We start from the raw sequence: 17,977 nt of genomic DNA on the forward strand, positions 1-17,977 counted from the left end.
CCAAGGAATATAAAGTTGGTTTGTATTATCTACTGTTGGTGATTTTATTATTCTATCTGTATTATTTAAGCTTTATAGGCAACTTTATAGCTTCTGGATTTTTCGCTTGCCCTTTTTTTTTTAAACTAACAGTCAAGATATGAATATATATTTCTGTAGGTAAATAAATAAAAATAATGTTCTAAAGTCTTTATTTATAAGCATTCATTCAAAGATTGTATTATTTCATTATAATATAATGGGTACATTAATATGAAATAAAGAGTTCTTTAAAATCTTGAATATTGTCTATATCACAGAAAACAATTTTCTGCCTGAACTGAAATGCCCTTTCATCAAATTCATATCCTACATTTTATTTAAGGCTAAGTTCAAAATCCACTTTCTCCATGTAGCCTTCTTACTTTGGCCCTTGCAATGCCCCCCTCCTTTTTTTCTGTAAATCATATGTACTGTAATCTTATATATTGTCTTGGTTTTTCTCTAGTGGTTTCAGATATGTATGCAAGCTCTGGTCCCCATAACAAGATTATCAATTTCCAGGCATCTCTTGCCATGTTATTCAGATGATAAGGGAAAACAAAAGGAATGTAAGATATGGTTCCTGTCAACGTCTCCCTTCATGTTGGAAATTGTGAGGCCCAACTGATAGGAAACAACTTTTAGCATGAGATTCAAATGCAGCTTATAATAAAATTAATGATATATAAGTACACTGCCATACAACTTTAATTTACATGTGGTAATTAGTCATAAATTATATTTAATATGTAATTGTAATTGCCATTTCTTTTACACACTCAAACGATGTTTGATAATTCTTAGGTATATATTAAAAGAATCTTTGTTAATTCTTAGATATATATTGAAAGCATCAGAGTTGGCAGTTTTTTGCTGATACTGTGTATAGTATATTTTGAGCATACACACAGAGCTGAAATTCAGCATCTATCTAGCCATGGTTTCTTGAAATCCTTGAGCTCTGAAGGGCTAAAGTACCGTCTGCTTCGGTCCCTGCTTCTGCAAGCTCCTTGGTCCACCTCTCTGCCATCATTTAACAGTGGAGTGGGAGCTCTGCATTGGTGACAGGGAATTGAAAAATTCAATGAGTTCCCATTCTTCTGGGCTTGCAGCAAGTCCTGGGAGGTGATTCTAGAAGTTTTGTGCATTCACTCAAGCAAGCAAGGGTTTATTCCATGGACCAGGGTTCAACTTCAGAGATTAAAAGAGCTCTTGGATATGTACTTAAAGATTTTGGATTGGGGGTGGAGGGTGTATATTTTTCTGGAGATAAGATCTATTCCTTTAGCAAAGGGGTCTATGACTCAACAAATGGTTTAAAACCATTACAACATCATGTGAAATGATTTTCTAAAATCTATTTTTGAGCTGATGATGTTGGGGGGAAGCATTAATAGTTGGAACAGGGAAGGTTGAGAGAAGCGAAGGGATAGGCAGTATTGTCTCTCCTCTCTGATGGTTTATCCTTATTTACTTTAAGTTAAAAGCAGGGGAAAACTAAAAAGTAAATGTGGGCCATTAAATAGAATCAGGAAGAAGATTAAGGTGACTATAAAACATGTTCGCTTGCTTAGAATAGGTCACAAATTCAGCTTTAACCAAAAAGGGAAGCCTGATTAGTTAAAAATGCCATAGGATCCTTAAAGGAAAGATAGAACAATCACTTTGGAAAAGTTCTGTCCTTTGTACCAAGACCAGACAGGACTCTCCCACAAGCATCTTAATGAAGGGGACTCTATAATTTAACAGTGTCCTCACAAACCTAATCATGCACCCATAGTCAAATCACATAGAATTGGCTACTTGGCAACTTGCCATTTGGGTCAGTCAGTAATAGAGCCAATTCTGTGGCTCTATAATGGACCAGTACTGTGGGAGTTTAACTACCTACTTCTCTTGTACAGTGAGCAATAGATTTTTCTAGCATATGGAAAATGTATGTGCTTTAAGGAGTCCTGCCAGAGAAGGGATTCCTTCCACATAGTTTATGAAACATAGTTTGAATTCAGATTGTAGAATCTATGTTAAGTTTGACATGCCTTAATCATAGTGCCGGGGAAAGGGTAAACATATTCTTAGAAACATTGAAGAGCCTTTGTTAGAACATGTGCCCGAACAGAAAGCTACCCTACTTCTATTTATAAGGATCCAAGAGAGATTTACTATTTGTGTGTCTCAAACAAGTTCCTTAACTTCTCTAGGCTTCCATTTTCTTTTTTTATCTTAGTTTTTCTTTTTTTTTTTAGGCAAAGCAACCCCTTGGTTGACCTCACAGATTGCAAGGACCTTGTCAGCTTACAATCTCTTATTTTTAAAATTTTTATGCCTATAGCACCTGGTCTTCCTAGGTGGTCTCCCATCCAAGTACTAACCAGGCCCAATCCTGCTTAGCTTCTGAGATCAGATGAGATCGGGCTTGTTCAGGGTGGCATGGCCATAGACTAGGCTTCCATTTTCTAATATGTTAGATGTAGGTATGAACTGCTCTTATAGCAACTGAGCGAAATAAAGTATAGAATGCTGAACAATGTTAGTTATCATTTATTATTTAATTGATAACTAAAAAACAGTTGGACACAGCTTAACAGATGTATTGGTCCAAATCTCAAAGTGCTTAATAATTTTTGTGGCTATGATACAAAATATATACTGATGAATATAGAACAAGTCAGCAGTTTGCAATTAAATGCTCAGATATCTGGAGTAAACAGTTTAGGAGATCAGAGGAGAAATATCTGTTAAATTGTCAGGGAGTGGTTTGTGGAAGGTGTGGCATATGAAAATAGAAGAGGGAAAGGCACTTTTGGGGAAGCATTTATCTAACCTTTTTTAGAGGGCCCTCTAGCTAGAATGATGCAATTAAACATGTAGGGATTAAGAAATATGGCAAATTCCTCTCATACCATAGGGCAGCTTGCCAGTATACATGCCATTGACTAATCCCTCACACTCTACAGACTCTGACACTAATCAAGGCACTGAAGGTAGAAGATGGATGGAGGCTGCCCCTGCCCTTGGAAGAGCTCAGCATTTAGTGAGGGGGATAGACTTGTAAATAGGTAATTACCTGGAAAGATATTTGCACACCGATGTTCATAGCAGCATTATTCACAGTGGCCAGGACATGGAAGCAACTGAAGTGTCCTACGATAGATGATTGGATGAAGAAGCTGTGGTACATATATACAATGGAATATTACTCAGCCATAAGAAGAGATGAAATACTGCCATTTACAACAACATGGATAGACTTCGAGATAATCATGCTAAGCAAAATAAGCCAGACAGAAAAAGTTGAAAGTCACATGATATCACTTATATGTGAGATATAAACCTAAAAGCAACAAATGAGCAGGACAAACAGACTCATGGACATGAGCAATAGGATAATGGTTACCAGAGGGGAGGAGGAGGGGGTGGGGAAAGTGGGGAGGGGTGAGGAGGTGTAAAGGGAATCAAATATGTGGTGACAGAAAGAAATCTAACTATGGGAGGTGAACACACAGTCTGAATATATATATATCTTACTGTTAAAGTATACAGCTGAAATTTATTGGATTTCGTTAACCATTGTCACCATAAAATAAATAAATAGTCAAAAAAAAATAGGTAATTACCCTGCAGAATGTAGAAATGAGAAGTGAGTGCTATGGATGACTGTTCCAAGTGGCCAAAGAGGGTATGGGAGAGCAGACAGGGTCCAGCAAAGTGACCAGTCAATCAAATAAGCCAATCGCTTGGCTAATGTAGGCAGACAACATGGTCTTGAGTAAACGTTTCATAAAGTTGACTGATTGCTTGAGTGCATCAACCTAATCAAGTGTTTGCAGGCATCATACAGACACAGCTTTAACAATGCAAATATTATAGTCCCTTGTCTTTGAAATGATTTGATGGGACTGTCCAGGGAATCTGAGTTCGTAGTGGTGGATAGCCTTTTTTTTTTGACTTTCTGTCCCATGCTGAGAAGAGAAGCTTTTTTTTTTTTTTAATGGAATATTGTTCACTGTCTAAAATACAGCTCTGCATGTATTTCCAGCATTGACATCATTTGTATGATTTAAAAAGATATATTTGAAATCTCTTTTTGAAGGCTAAAGTTCTTTACCTGGCTGTTCACTAGAAACTGATGTAAACCCAGCTGTTGGAGTTTATGACCATAACCACTTTCTTAGGTTCTACTTTAAAGTGCTGCAGATTTTTTCTATGCCCACTCTAACCAAGCACTTTTAAAATGACTTCAGTAAAAGTTCAGAGTTTTATAGGCCTTCCTACAGTAGTGCTCTTTTTAAGATGGAAAGCAGGTTCTTTCCTTTTCCAAAAAACCAATTTTGTCTCCATGATCCACTCTACAGCAATGTTCAAGGTTATTCGAGGGATAAAGTGAGTGCAATTTTGCTTTTATTCCCTGGAGCTTATACCATACATGACACAATGAAAACACTGGATTTGTGGAAGGTCAAGGATGTACCTCTGTGACACAGATTGTGTAACCAATTTTGTAATCTGACTCTGCAGCATCCTGGTCTGAATTTGAGTAACAACAAGTACAACTATAAACCTTGCCACTTAGGGCTTGGTATGGAGAGGAAAAGGAGGAGAAGGAAGAATAGGGTTAGGACAGCAGAACAACTGTTGGTTGATTGTATGGTGAGAAAGCGACTTTACCCCTTTATTTTATTTTTGGGGAAATGTGCCTATAGTAGGCTCAGAATATAAGGTCTCTAAAATGGGCTCTGTCTCACTGTCTTTGCAATCACATGATCTATTCAGGGACCATAAACTCAAATGCTTATAGAGGTGGAGCCAGGTTTAGAAATGTAGCTCATCGGGTCAAGTATGATATAATAGGGGCTAGTATTGCTTATGGCAAACCAGAAAAACGTACACTCATTTGTGTAGAACAATGATTTTTCTGCAGATCTGATTTTGACTACTGAGTATTAGCAGTTTGCAACTTCTGAATTTAAAGTGCATGAGAAGAAAATATATTTCCATGTAACTGATGAAGAGATATGCAAATTAATTATGCAGCAGTGTCCCTGTGTAGTTTGCCTTCTGTGTTGATCTCCAATTTGATTAATGGAATGAGGAAACAGTGAATAGGGACATTCCATCTTGGAGATTCAGAATTTTCATTCTTTCAAAAAACTATTCCATTAGACATAGCAATGAATTTTCCAAGCTTTAAGTTTTGTGGCATGTCTTGTGGACAGCATAATTTGTGATTTGCACTTAGTGCTTATGGGGAAATAATTAAATAGATTAAAAGCAATGTGTTTACACATATGATTTTAGCTTTCATTATTAATGAAGACTATGCTTTTTAATGTAGGCATCCAGAATTTATATGAGGGAAAATTGTTCTGTGGGTCATCAGTACTATACTATACACACACACACACACATATACATACACATATATACACACACAGACATATACTATATATATGTATGTATATACTATATACTATATACTATGTGCTATATATGTTATGTATGTACTTCTTAATCTTTAGCAATTGTGATTTAATGTTTAGGAAAGTCCCTTCTAGCTCGAGGTTTATTGGAAAATGTGAATAATTTTTTCATAGTCAGTAAAATGCCATGATTATGGGATTTGGGGACAGAAATCCCAAGTTCCCATGTTTGAATTACGGTTCTAGCATTTATGACTTGTACAACCATGAGCAAACTACTTAGCCTCTTTAATCTTAAGTTCCCTCACCTATAAAGTCTCAGAATTTTTGTAAGGCTCAATAGAAATGGTACAAGTAAAATAGCCATGTAAGTCCGTGGTTCATAATAGGTGTTCAATAAATGTTTCGATATTGCTATTATTAATTAATTAATTAGTATTAATAATAATTAATATTGTTAGAGATATAGGTATTAAAATCTGATATAAGGGTCATGGAATATGTTTAGAGTAAATTTCAAGGATATATAAGGCTTAAAATATAAAACTTTGGGAAAAACTAGAAGAAAAAGGTTAAGATTTTTAGGACAGAGAAGATGAGGCTGAAAAAAGAGAATATTGCTTTTCATTTTGATAAAAACATGTTACTCATTTCTATAGGTTAAAAGAATTAGAAGCTGACATAGAAGAATAGTTTTACAATTTTTGAGTGGGGAAGACATTTTAAAAATAGTCCAAAGGCAAGCAACAGACTAGAAGTCAAAAACCACAATACATATACCAAACAGAGGCTTACTGTATATAAATAATCTCTACATTCAATTAAAAAAATCTGACAGATAAAAACACAAATATAAATGGAAAAATGCTTAACCTCACTATGGTCAGGAAAATACAATTAAAACAATATGCCATATTGGCAAAAATCAAGAAAAGAAAGTAATTTCTAGATGGAGACCCACTGATTAAGGATATTTAAAATGGCATTTGAGGAAAGTTTTAGATAAAAGCTCCCAGGTTGCACAGCAAAAGATCTTTCCCAATTCAGTCTCCAGTAGAAATGAAACAACAATAACAACAAAGCAAAATCAAAATTTAAAAATAAAAAACTCTTATTCTCCTTATCTTATAGAAAAAAACCATAAACTCTTTCTCTCACCCCTAAATCTGGATGTCATCCAGGTTGGGAAAAGTGGAGTTCTGAGAAGGAAACAGATAATTTGAAGGCTAAACCATCTTTTTTTTTTTTTTTATTTTCTTAAATTTCCTATGTTCATGCATAGTTAAAGATTTGGGCTCTTTATCTCCAGTGGAAATTAAGATTGGTATTGATTTTTTAAGTACCCCAAATAGAGGCAGTAAATGGACCTTTACAAAGTACAGAGTGTCAATTTTTTTTAAGGAGCATTGCTAGAAAGATGGTAAGAACCGTCTTCTTTGGCGCTAGACTGCAAAGCTCAGGTGTGTGTCTTGGGTGGACAATGAGCAGAGGTCAAGCACTGCCCATTCTGAAAAGCTGCTAGAGGCCAGTCAGCCATCAATGAAAATGAGTTGAATGTGACAGGGTTGCAGGGCAAGAATCCTGTTGGAAATACTGATGCATGATTACGGGAAATGCCAAAGCAGAAAGTGAGGGACCCGATGGAGCGTGTCTGTGAGGATTTAGTTCCTGGGATGAGCACAGTGGTGTCAGGAGGACTCACAGAATGAATAAACTATAGCTCTGAAAACTACTGGACCATAAAATCTCTTTTTAAAGATTTAAATTTGGAATAAGTAATAGTGAAAGAATAGGCTCACTACTTGGAGATGACAATATAATAGGATAGATTATGGAAAAAAGGAAGAAAACTCAATAATTTCCTTCTATTTCATCATTTCCAGCAGAGCAAATAATCTTAAAGTTGGGAAAGGGCAAGACAAGGAATATAAATAATATGAACAATTAGTTAATTCCTGCTATGGACTGAATTGTAACCCTCCAAGATCCATTGGTTGAAGGCCTAGGCTTCAGTGTGATGATATTTGTAAGTGGAGCATTTGGGAGATAATTAAGTTTAGATGAGGTCATGAGGTTGTGGCCCTCATGACCGGATCAGTGCCTTTATAGGAACAGACACTGGAGAGGTTGCTGTGGCTCTTTCTGTCCCTGCCATGTGAGGACACAGTTAGAAGATGGCCATCTACAAGCTAGGAAGAGAGCTCTCGCTAGAATGCAACCATGCTGGCAATCTGCTCTGGGACTTCCAGCCTCCAGAACTGTGAGGAAATAAATGTCTGTTGCTTAAGCTACCCAGTCTGTGATATTTTGCCATGGCAGCCAGAGATGACTAATACAAATTCTAAGATCGATGAGGAGATAATAGAAGGTCCAGCTACTGTCATTGCTCTAGGCTCAGCTATAGAACTTCCGAAATACTAATGGAATGTAAAGATTGGGCTCTGGAAGTGGTGGGGTTCTATGGACATTTATGGAACTTAAGAGGAGTCTGAAGATAAACAGATATCCAGATTTTTAAAAAGGTACAAAGGCTTTTGGAAGATCAGAACAACAATATTGATGCTATTCAGGGTAGTTTGTGATAATCTAGAAAATAATGTACTTTTTTTTAATGAAAAAAATAAGCTGACTACACATGTACAGTACTGACTTAAACATATCTTTGAGGATAAGGTGAATTACTTAATAAATCATTGGAATGTTGTAGATGTATCATATTTTTATTTCACTGGGGGTATATCTTAAAATTTCCACAGTTTTTACTAGGGAGGGAGGGAGAGAGAGAGAGAGAGAGAGAGAGAGAGAGAAATAGAGAAATAGAAATAGAAATAGAAATAGAAATAGAAATAGAAATAGAAATAGGAATAGAAAAAGAAGAAAAAGAAAAAGAAATTAAAATGTAGTCTGCCTGAGAGTAACATTAGACAGATTTAGGTGGATTTTTACTTGGGTAATTCAAAAAGTGCCAGTCAAAATAGAAGTCTCTATAGGACACCCCAGTCCTCTGAATTGGCTCCATTCTCTGCATGTGATTGAAAAAAAAATGTGGTTTAAATGAAGCTATAGAAAATATGTCTGTCAAATTTGCAGATAATGGCAAATTTAATATCTCAATATCGAGATTTTAAAAACCTCTGGAGACTGGAACAAAAGGACAAAAATAAAAGGAGAATATGTGATGGAGCTAAATATAAGATTCAACATTTATATTTGAAAAAGGTACTTAAACCAGTTTGGGAGGTGAAGGTCTGACTTGGCGGTAGTCCCCTTAAAGAAAACCTGAGGTTTGTTGACCACGTATTTAATATGAGCCAACTATGTGGTTCCTCTGCTAAAAAATTAACCCTATGCAACAAACGACCAAGTTCTAATGCAAGCGTAAGCTGCATTAACAGAGGAAGAGCATCCAGTTCTCAGAAAGTGATAGTCCGCTTCTCTTCACTGATAGACCACATCTTAAAAGTAATATTAATGCTTCAAAGAAGGACAGTCAGTGGGTCTGGAAACCATGTGACATCAGGAGGAAAGGAGTCATCGTCAGGGTCATCATCTCTATCTGGGAACCTTTAAAAGGGATGCCATGCAGGAAAAAAATGTCATTCTGTTGTTGTATTGGGCAGAAATATAATAAAATGAATGCACATTTTAGCTAACTAAAAATAAGATTTTTTTTATTTGGAAAACTAAGACCATTCAGCATGTTATGAGTTGCATTATGATGTAGTTAATTCCTTGTTTTAGAAAAGTTCAAAACAGGATTCATTTAACAAATCTTTAGTGAGCACCTATTATGAGTCAAACACTTTCCTAGGTGCTGCGGGTAGACTGAGATGGTGGAGATTAAGAAAGGAATGAGTTGAGATTGGCAGAGAATAAATCAATACATGGCAATGCTATTTTCCTGCTTAGTTCTAGAGTTGGGGTTTGGACTCAAAGCTGAGGACCTGAAGAACTATGTGCACCTCTAAGTTCAAGGTGTTGCTGAACACTGGAACAGCCCTCCTGCAGTGCTTACTGAGAAGCACCAAGTAAGAACGAGCTTGACCACTAAGCTCACTATCACCAGTCAATATAAGAAGACTGAGAAAAGTGGGGAGTCAGCCTGTTAGGGTGTGTATATTCAGAGCCTGGGTGTTCCCTTCCCTCCCCATGAGGGAGAGGTGGGAAGTCCTTTCCTCTCCTTGGAGCCAAGTGCTCAGGGCTCTGAGTGAACCAATAGTGGGGTATTGCCAGAATGGTGGCCTAACATCTCATTCCCTGCTAGAATCCAGAGGCCTTCAACACTGCCTTGGAGTAGAGTGAGAGGAGTTTTGGAGAGTTTTATTGGAGCCTAGCAGGAAGGCTCCATCCCTGAGCCCTCTCTAAAAAGAATAAGGGGTGGGTGTTTGATATGTACCCCTGAAGATTAGGGGAGGTGTATCTCAAGATAGACCCTGGAGTCCACTGGCAGAACCTAGGACAGGAGTGTGTGGTGTGCCTAGGAAAACAGAGTAGTCCTTACACCATCCTGGTTAGTGGCAGCCCTCAACAGGGGTGTGTGTGCAAGAGGACTCCAGTTGGTAGTGTGCCTCTGCTTTTTTGGGGAGTCATTTAAGGAGTAGCCAAGTGCAGGAGCTGGACCAAGTCTCAGGGCTCTTAACTGGGGGAAGGACAAAGTGTCATGGCTGCTGCCCTGGAAAGGTAGGGAGAGGGTGCTTCTGTCAGAAAAGCCCACTCCTCATCTCAGCAGATTCCTTAGTCAGAACTATCTTGAATCAGAATAAGACACTAAAAACCTTTTTCCACCAATACGTGTCCAGGCATATCAAAAGATTCTCTTTGATGTAAGTGGGGAGGTTGTGCATGTGCGGGGGCAGGGGGTATGTGGGAACTCTCTGTACTTTCTACTCAATTTTGCTGTGAACCTAAAGCCGTTCTAAAAAAATTAAAGTTTATTAAAAAAACGATAGCTTACCTGACAAGGAGATTCCCTCTCTCTCAGAGTTGTCTAGAATTGATATGATTTTAATTATTAAAATAAAGCAACTTTAGCTGCTTCCACTGAGAGCAAGCCTAGCGCCTCTATTTTTCAGAAATATAAAGATTTAGCTAAACAGAGATAACAGAGTTTACTTCTGGCTAGCTATCTTGTGGACTGTCTTTGGACAGGATATTGACTGCCAGTCATGTACAACACATGACTTACAAAAGAAAAAGGAAGTGAATGTCGAAGATACAAGAGAGTTCAAGAAATGTTTAGACATATGCCTACCACAGCGCCTGGCTCTTACTAAATATCTAATACCTGTGTGCTCATGCGAATGAATGAACAAATGAACTGTGAACTAAAAGAGAGGCCGTTCCTGATCTAAACTAGCACACAGTGGAATTAAAAACATAACACTTTGGTAGGGAGGAGGATAGGGGAAAATACTGTCATGTCCTAGAAGTCAAACAAAAGACAGAATGAGAGGGAGAGGGAGAGGGAGAAAGGGAAGGAAGGAAGGAAGGAAGGAAGAAAGGAGGAAAGGAGGGTGGTGGAGAGAGAGAGAGCGTGTGAGCATAAGAGAGAGAGGGAGGCTAACTCTTCCTTCTTTCTCTTACTTGTGCAGCTTCTCTCCTGGTGTGATGGTTAAGATTGAGGTTCTCTGAGAGTCTAGTGTCTGATGGGACAAGAGTAGGAAATTTAAAGAGAAAAAGGAAAGGCAAAGTGTGTGAAAGAGTGGATTTCACTCCATTCTCTACCATAAGATCCTAAGGTCTGGCCTGTGATGGGGAAGAGGGAGAGTAGCTTTGAATTAACTTTGAGATGGGTATTTGAAAATAAAGAGGGCCAAGTTTTAAATACCAAAGTGAGACTGCTGTCAGTCATAAGTGGCTGAAAAGCTATGGAGTTTGGCCAAGATGCCATGAGGAACCTGTTTCTTCTCGAGAAAGGAAGTCGACATGGTACTGTTGAGGGCAGCGTTTCCTATTTATATCCCAATAAGTGCAGATTGCTCCATAAATGGGTTATGTAAAAAAATTATTGGCAGAAGCGAAGGAAAAAAAATAGAATGAGTCACAGAGTATGATGGAGGGGGCAGTGGGATTGCGGGAGGGAGAAGCTTTCTAGGTAAGGGTATGAGTGAGGTCGCCCCGAGGAAGTTGGCTTTGAGCTAAAATCTTCATGAAAGGAAGAAAGACAAGAGTGGTAAGATCTGTAGGCAAAGACATCAGCAGATGCTAAGGCCCTTAGGTGGGAATAGGATTGGCCAAGGCAAGAGACATAAAGACCAGCATGACTAGAAGGAAGGAAGACATGGCCTAAGACGAGGCTGGGGACGGGTTCCTGCGAGGCCTTGTAGGCCATGGGATGAAGGTGGATTTTATTCTCGATGTAAAGATAAGTCTTAGGAGGGTTTGGTCAGGAGACGGACGTGTTCTGATGTATGTTCGATGACTTTGATTGACGTGTGGAGAATGGACAGAATGAGGGCAAGAGTGGAATGGAGACCAATTAAAAAGCAACTAGCTCTATTTTCTCAATTTAAATAGACACAAAAGTATTAAATCTCAATTGTTGTTGTCATCATTAATGATGAATGAAGAAAAGCCCCAGAAAACCGTGGAAAGTCCTGCTGGCTAACACTGGACAGGTCATTTTCTCTCTCCCTCAGTTTAATAACAATTATAAAATAATTGCTATTAAAATATTAACAGCTGCCATGTATGAAGGCTCACTATGTGCCACACCTTGTGTTAGGCATGTTTTTAATTTTACCTTATTTGATCTTCATGAGAATATACACCAGAAATGATGTAGAAGAGGTGGCAGCTGTTAATAACCAAATGAAAGACATGACAAACTATCAGTTTAGTCAAGCAAATGATTAGCCATGCAATGATTTAAAACCAATTCCATATTTGACTAAATTTCATCTTTTCTAAAAATGACTTTATTTGCAGGCTTAGCCTTGGAGAAAAGATTTTCATATCAGAAGAAACACTTGAAATATTCTTCTCTAGATAGAGAGATATTTTGAAGTCACAGGCATTGTCAGGAATACATCTTAGAAAAATTACCAAATCCTTTTCTAAAATGCCCTTCAGACGTTATGGTTCTTAATATTCTGAAATTTTATAACACATAGAAAAATCACATTGGAATCCACTATTTATGGAGTGCCTCACTTTAATGAGCAAACAAGATTCTGTGGAGCTGTGCAAATATTAAATGAGGGATGACCATGGATTCAAAATTGGAAATTTTCATCAGCCAAGGAGATTTTTTTCAGTCTATCTCCTTGAATTCAATTTTACAGTTTTTATTTGATGAAATGATCAAAGCCTATTGCTTCTCAGCTAACATCCCTTTGAAATGTAAGAGTAATAGTTTAACTTAAAGGAGAAATAATCATGGTTTTAGGTTTCAGAATATCAGCAGTTGTTGTGAATATTTGGAAAGAGAAATAAAATTAGTCTTTAAAAACCAGTTTTCAGGTTTGGAAATCAACCTCCCTCTTCTCTGTACAGGTGGAAATTATACTTAGTGTTGGTCCCTTTTGCGTAGACACCATGCAGTACCACTGACAGCATGAGAGGTGTTGGCATTCATTGATAATGAAGACTTAAAAATGTTTGCTATAATAAAAAACTTTAAATAATGGATGAATAAATAAAGTTCATAAACATTTTAATTACATTCTAAGTAAAGAAAAAACACCCGTAATAAAAGCAGAGAAAGCCTGTTATGAAGAAAATAGTTTAGAAAACAAAAGTGCCACTGAAAACACAGAGAAGAAGTATTCCTGCTGAGTATTAGAGAGTAATGTACCCTGCAAATAGAAGTGTGTGGCCGCTCACAATGGTAGCATGTACAGTAAGGGACATGGGTGGGTTTCTAGAAAGTCAGTTAATATTTTTATATTTAAAGTATTGTATTGTTATCATGCATTGAGGGCCTACCTTGTGACAGGCTTTTTGAAAGTCACTTAAAAATGTGTTATCATGATATACATATTATTCCCAATTTATAGATTTGGAAATTGAGGCTTAGAGAAATTAAGTGGGAGAGTTTGGTTTTGAATTCAGGTCACAATACTATTCTGCCTTTTAGGTTTGGTTTTAAAAGCTGTAAAATTGAGGTGAAGGTGATTGGTGAAAGAAAATCTATAGAAAGTATAATATTCTCTCATTAAAATCAATGGGATTTTATTGACAAGTAAAAAAATTCTCAGTCACTGATGTCTTTCTTTCCCAGTTCACATTTATCTCCTTAGAAGAAATGATCATGAAAACTGGACTTGATCTATTCTTACTTGCCTTTGCCAGTGGCTAAATCCTTTGTTCTACCTTGACCCCCGCTTCCCCATCCCTCTTCATTTCTCTTTCTCTGCCAAAGGTGGGTGAGGGGAGCAATCTGTGGTGCTTTGGGCTGAGAAAAGAGCCATTATAGTCATTTAAATTAAAAAAAAATTTTTTAGGTTTATATTAGAAATCAACATTTCTAATAGACACTCTATTACATACTTTATCAACTTTTCCATTTTTTAATGAATTAAAATTTGGATTAATTTTCCAAACATCAGAGATCCTTATAGGCTACAGTGGAACTATACTTAAAAAACTGTGGTTTCCAAGATTACTTAGAATTCAGATATTTACCATGTTGTGACCTGTGTAGCCATAATAAAATTTATACTGGAATAAGAAGACATCGTCAATGCAGAGAAAAGTAATAAATGCTATTATTCTAAAAAGATCCAAATGCAGTTTTAAATGTGAATTACTATTATGTTTGGGCTGTGAGCCAGCTAGTTCCTAGACAGAGAAGGTGGAATCGGTAAGTACAATTAATATTGTGCCAATTATTAATTGACTAAAACATAGGAGTTAGGTTTGGATGACATATCATTTTATCATAATTCAACTCAATTACACAACTGGAATGGAAGAAAATAAAAATTTAAAAACATTCTCTGAAAGCCAGAGAGATAAAAATTGCTCATATCTTTTCATTGTGTTTTGTTGTAGTCTTTCAAATCTGAATCTAATCTTGAAATATATTTAGCATCTTAAAAATTGAGTGAATTTAGTCCAACAAACTTAATAACTAGGAGTTGTTAGCTGTGTGACAAAATTAATCTGTTTTCTAAAAATGGTCTTGTGTGAATAGCTAAGGTCCCTGTGTGAAATATGACAGATAGCAGATTTCTTAATGGCCTTATAGATGGATGTTGCCTTTTCCCAAATAAAATCTACTTACGGATATTTAATCTGGGTATAATTTCACAGGATTAGAAGATCTGCCTCTTTGATTCATCGACTGAACTGCCCAAACAGCTGGCTTGGTTCTCATACCATCTACAGCTATATAGCTTTAGTGACTAAATTGGTCAGTCATATGTAAATGACTTGCTGTAAGTTAGTAACCCTTAGTTGCTAACTTTATTATTAGAAAAATAAAAATTACAAAGGAGAGAAAATAATTTAATAGTTTAGGTTTGAGTTTATTACATTTCTTAGAAATGTATATACGTTCAAAAAAATCTCTCTCTGCAGTAATTCTGGAGCTCAGGATCCTTAAAGGAAGATGTTGGTGAGATGTGGGACCCCTAAGCCTGCTGGTCAGGGCAGGGTTTTGGTGGAAAACATCACTGACCATGGCACTCTATAGTGTGGAAGCCAAGACTTCAATCTCTCTGTTTCTCTTGGTCTCTGTCTCTGCCTCTCTTCTTGAAGTCATAACTGCTGTATTTGCAATACTTGTGAATGTAAGTGGGTGTAAGTGGCTTTCTCCTGTAGCAGCCTTTTAGAAATGTGAAGGTATTATTCCTTGTAAGCATTTAGAACTGAAGTCGAAAGACTAGAAAGTGTTGGCAACCGTACATCACACAATTGCTTATCCTTTTTTTCAATAATGTTCTCTTCAGCACAGTGTGCATTCCCTTAGGAAGCTCTGTGGTGTTGCCTTTTCTTCCACTTAGCAAGGGAGCTTTAATGTCCTTCCTGTATCTACTTCGAATGGTAATTGGACATTGAGATTCTTGTTTTCTGATTTATGATGATGATTAGGGCAATGAAGGAATAATACAAATTTGGCCACTCTAACATAAAATAAAATCTCTGAATAATTACAAGGCAATAATGATGGTTCTCCTCTCTCTCCCCACCCCCACCTTCCTAGGTGGGAACCAAGGTGGCAACTCATTTGTATTAACAAATGAATCGACATTTTTGTGACTGGCCAAGGAAATGTTACCGTTCATAGTTCCTACAAGAAAAAAATTGTCAGTATCTAGAAATATTACTGCTATTTTATCAGGAGGGTCCTGCTTACAAATGTTTTGCTTTTACTGTCCCTTGCCTGCTAGACTGCCCTAAAATGAGTGAAATAGTCATTGAGATGACTCATTAGGTAGATGACGCTTGGTGAGGGGCTCTCCCAATGCTCTCCTAGGAGAGAAATTTGCTGTATCTCTGTGCTGGTTCAAAATGAGGGAGACGGACAGCTATGGGACAGACAGCTGTGAATATATGGGTCATAGGGTCATGAGGAGATGGCAGTTCATCAGAAGCATCCCTCATCCTTAACCTTCTCTGCTGAGGGCTTTGCCCAGGCATATTCCCCACCCTACACCTAAAGGACAAGGAGAGCGAGTCCTCAAAATTCTTTTCTGTGATTCCTGATTCGTATTGTGATTACAGAATACTAACTTAGTCTTTTAAAAATAGAAATAGTCCTTCCTTAAAATGCTCTTTGGTCTGCATGATGTTCCAATAATGGGCACAATTGATTTTTACCATCTTCTGTGTGTTTATAATCAGAATTTAAGTAAAAACCCTCTCTTCATGTTGCACTTAATTAGGTTGGGATCTGTTCTGCAGGAACAGCTTTTGCTTCTGTTTTCTTTCATGAAAATCCCCCAAATGCAGTTCACTACAGGAATGGTCACAAGAGAAGGTAGACAATGTTTTCAGAGAGCTTACGGTGTGGTAGGCCTCTGTGTTCACTGTGTTGTTTATGAAGAATCTCATTTAATACTCATGAGCACAGTTATTCAGGAAAGCAAAGCTCAGACAGATTGGATAACTTGCTTCAAGTGACACAATTTGAATGTAATAGAGATAGGATTCAAAGTCTAAGGTTTTTGGCTTCAAAGCTGCCTGAGACTGGACACACTTTACAGTGAAATTCGTGCTACAGTGGACAGCATTATAGAATGTGACAGTGTAATGGTTCCTGGTCAAGCTACACAGAGCCGACTTTATATACCCTTCAAAATGGAAGTGTCGTGACAAATCAGTGTGCATAATTAGGAAAAGAAAAATGTTGGGAACCTATTTATGCTTTAATAACTAAAAAAGCACTGGTCTTCTGCCAAACTGACATACATTTTTGGAATCTGCGACTTTAAGATCCTCCTTTATATGTTACTTATGATAAATAATGCCATTTAAATGTCCACCACCTGCCACAGCACATGGCGGAGTTTTCAGAATACTTTCGTTACTTCCTTGGATGGTCTTGATTAATGTACAACAATGGAAAATGTTTTATTTTTTTAAAGAAAATTTTTATGACGTGACAACTAGATGTCTTAAAATATACCGGTTTTCCATGGTTTAAAGTTAAACAGCTTCTGGGGATAACTTTTAGAGTTCCAAAGCATCATCCTAAATAAGATAGCACTTATTTTATTGTATAACTTGATTATCCCATGTAATTGTGGCGATAATAGTGTCTATATTGAAAAAAGGGACTGGAAGTGGTTTTCTGTTTCTATTTCTGTCCATGTCATTCATCTTTACTTTGATCACTTTTAACAATGATAACCCTCCCAGCCCCCTACAATCCTCTATCAATGAGGAATTATATTTGACTGCAAGTAACAAAAACTGGTCTACATTGGCTTGACCAAATAGGAATTAGCTTTTCTCACATAACAAAAAGCCCATAGGTAAAGAGTCTGAAATTGGTCCAGTAGCTCCAAGATGTCATTAAAATTCCAGGCACCCTCTATTTTTCAGTTTCATTGGCCTCAATATGTGCTTTCATTCTTATGATTGCCTCACATTACAAGATGGCTGCTTCACTTCCAGCCTCACAGCATCATTCAAGGTAGGAAAAAGAAAACCAGGTGTTACACAGGGAGGAGCTGTTGTTCTATCAGGAAAGCAAAACTTTCTAGAAATCCCCAGCAGCATTCTGCTTATCTCTTATTATTCAGATTTGTCATAAAGTCACTCCTAGCTGGAAGGCAAGCTGGCAAAATTAGCATTTTAGCTGGACTCATTGCTATTCTAAAAAACTTAGGGTTCTATTTAGTAAGGCAGAATGGGTAAACAGATACTGGGTAAACATCTAGTAGTGTCTACTCCAACATTTTCTGTACTGCCTACTTATACTTGGCTTTTCGAGACTAGAATGGGAAGTATAGAAGGAAAGAAGAAAATGAGGCCTCTTAAAAGTTACCATGGGCCTCTTCATTGCTATACACTGTGTGTTTTACTTTTCTCTTCTGTAGTGTTGTGATATCTTTGCTCCCCGTGACTTCGTTATCATTTTCCTTCCT

At 37.2% G+C, this 17,977-nt stretch overlaps 1 protein-coding gene and 1 non-coding gene across 7 annotated transcripts in view; one reads left to right on the top strand and one right to left on the bottom strand.

The window, feature by feature from the left end:
- GRM8 (glutamate metabotropic receptor 8) overlaps positions 1 to 17,977 on the top strand; it is a 691,970-nt gene that overhangs the window by 192,360 nt on the left and 481,633 nt on the right. The gene's annotated exons all lie outside the window — the stretch shown is intronic.
- LOC120601355 (5S ribosomal RNA) lies at positions 2,345 to 2,463 on the bottom strand. Its single transcript, XR_005652423.1, has one exon. It is a non-coding gene; the product is annotated as a 5S ribosomal RNA (ribosomal RNA).

This window comes from Pteropus medius, unplaced genomic scaffold (genome assembly GCF_902729225.1).
Source record: "Pteropus medius unplaced genomic scaffold, Ma_sr-lr_union100, whole genome shotgun sequence".
NCBI lineage: Eukaryota > Metazoa > Chordata > Mammalia > Chiroptera > Pteropodidae > Pteropus > Pteropus medius.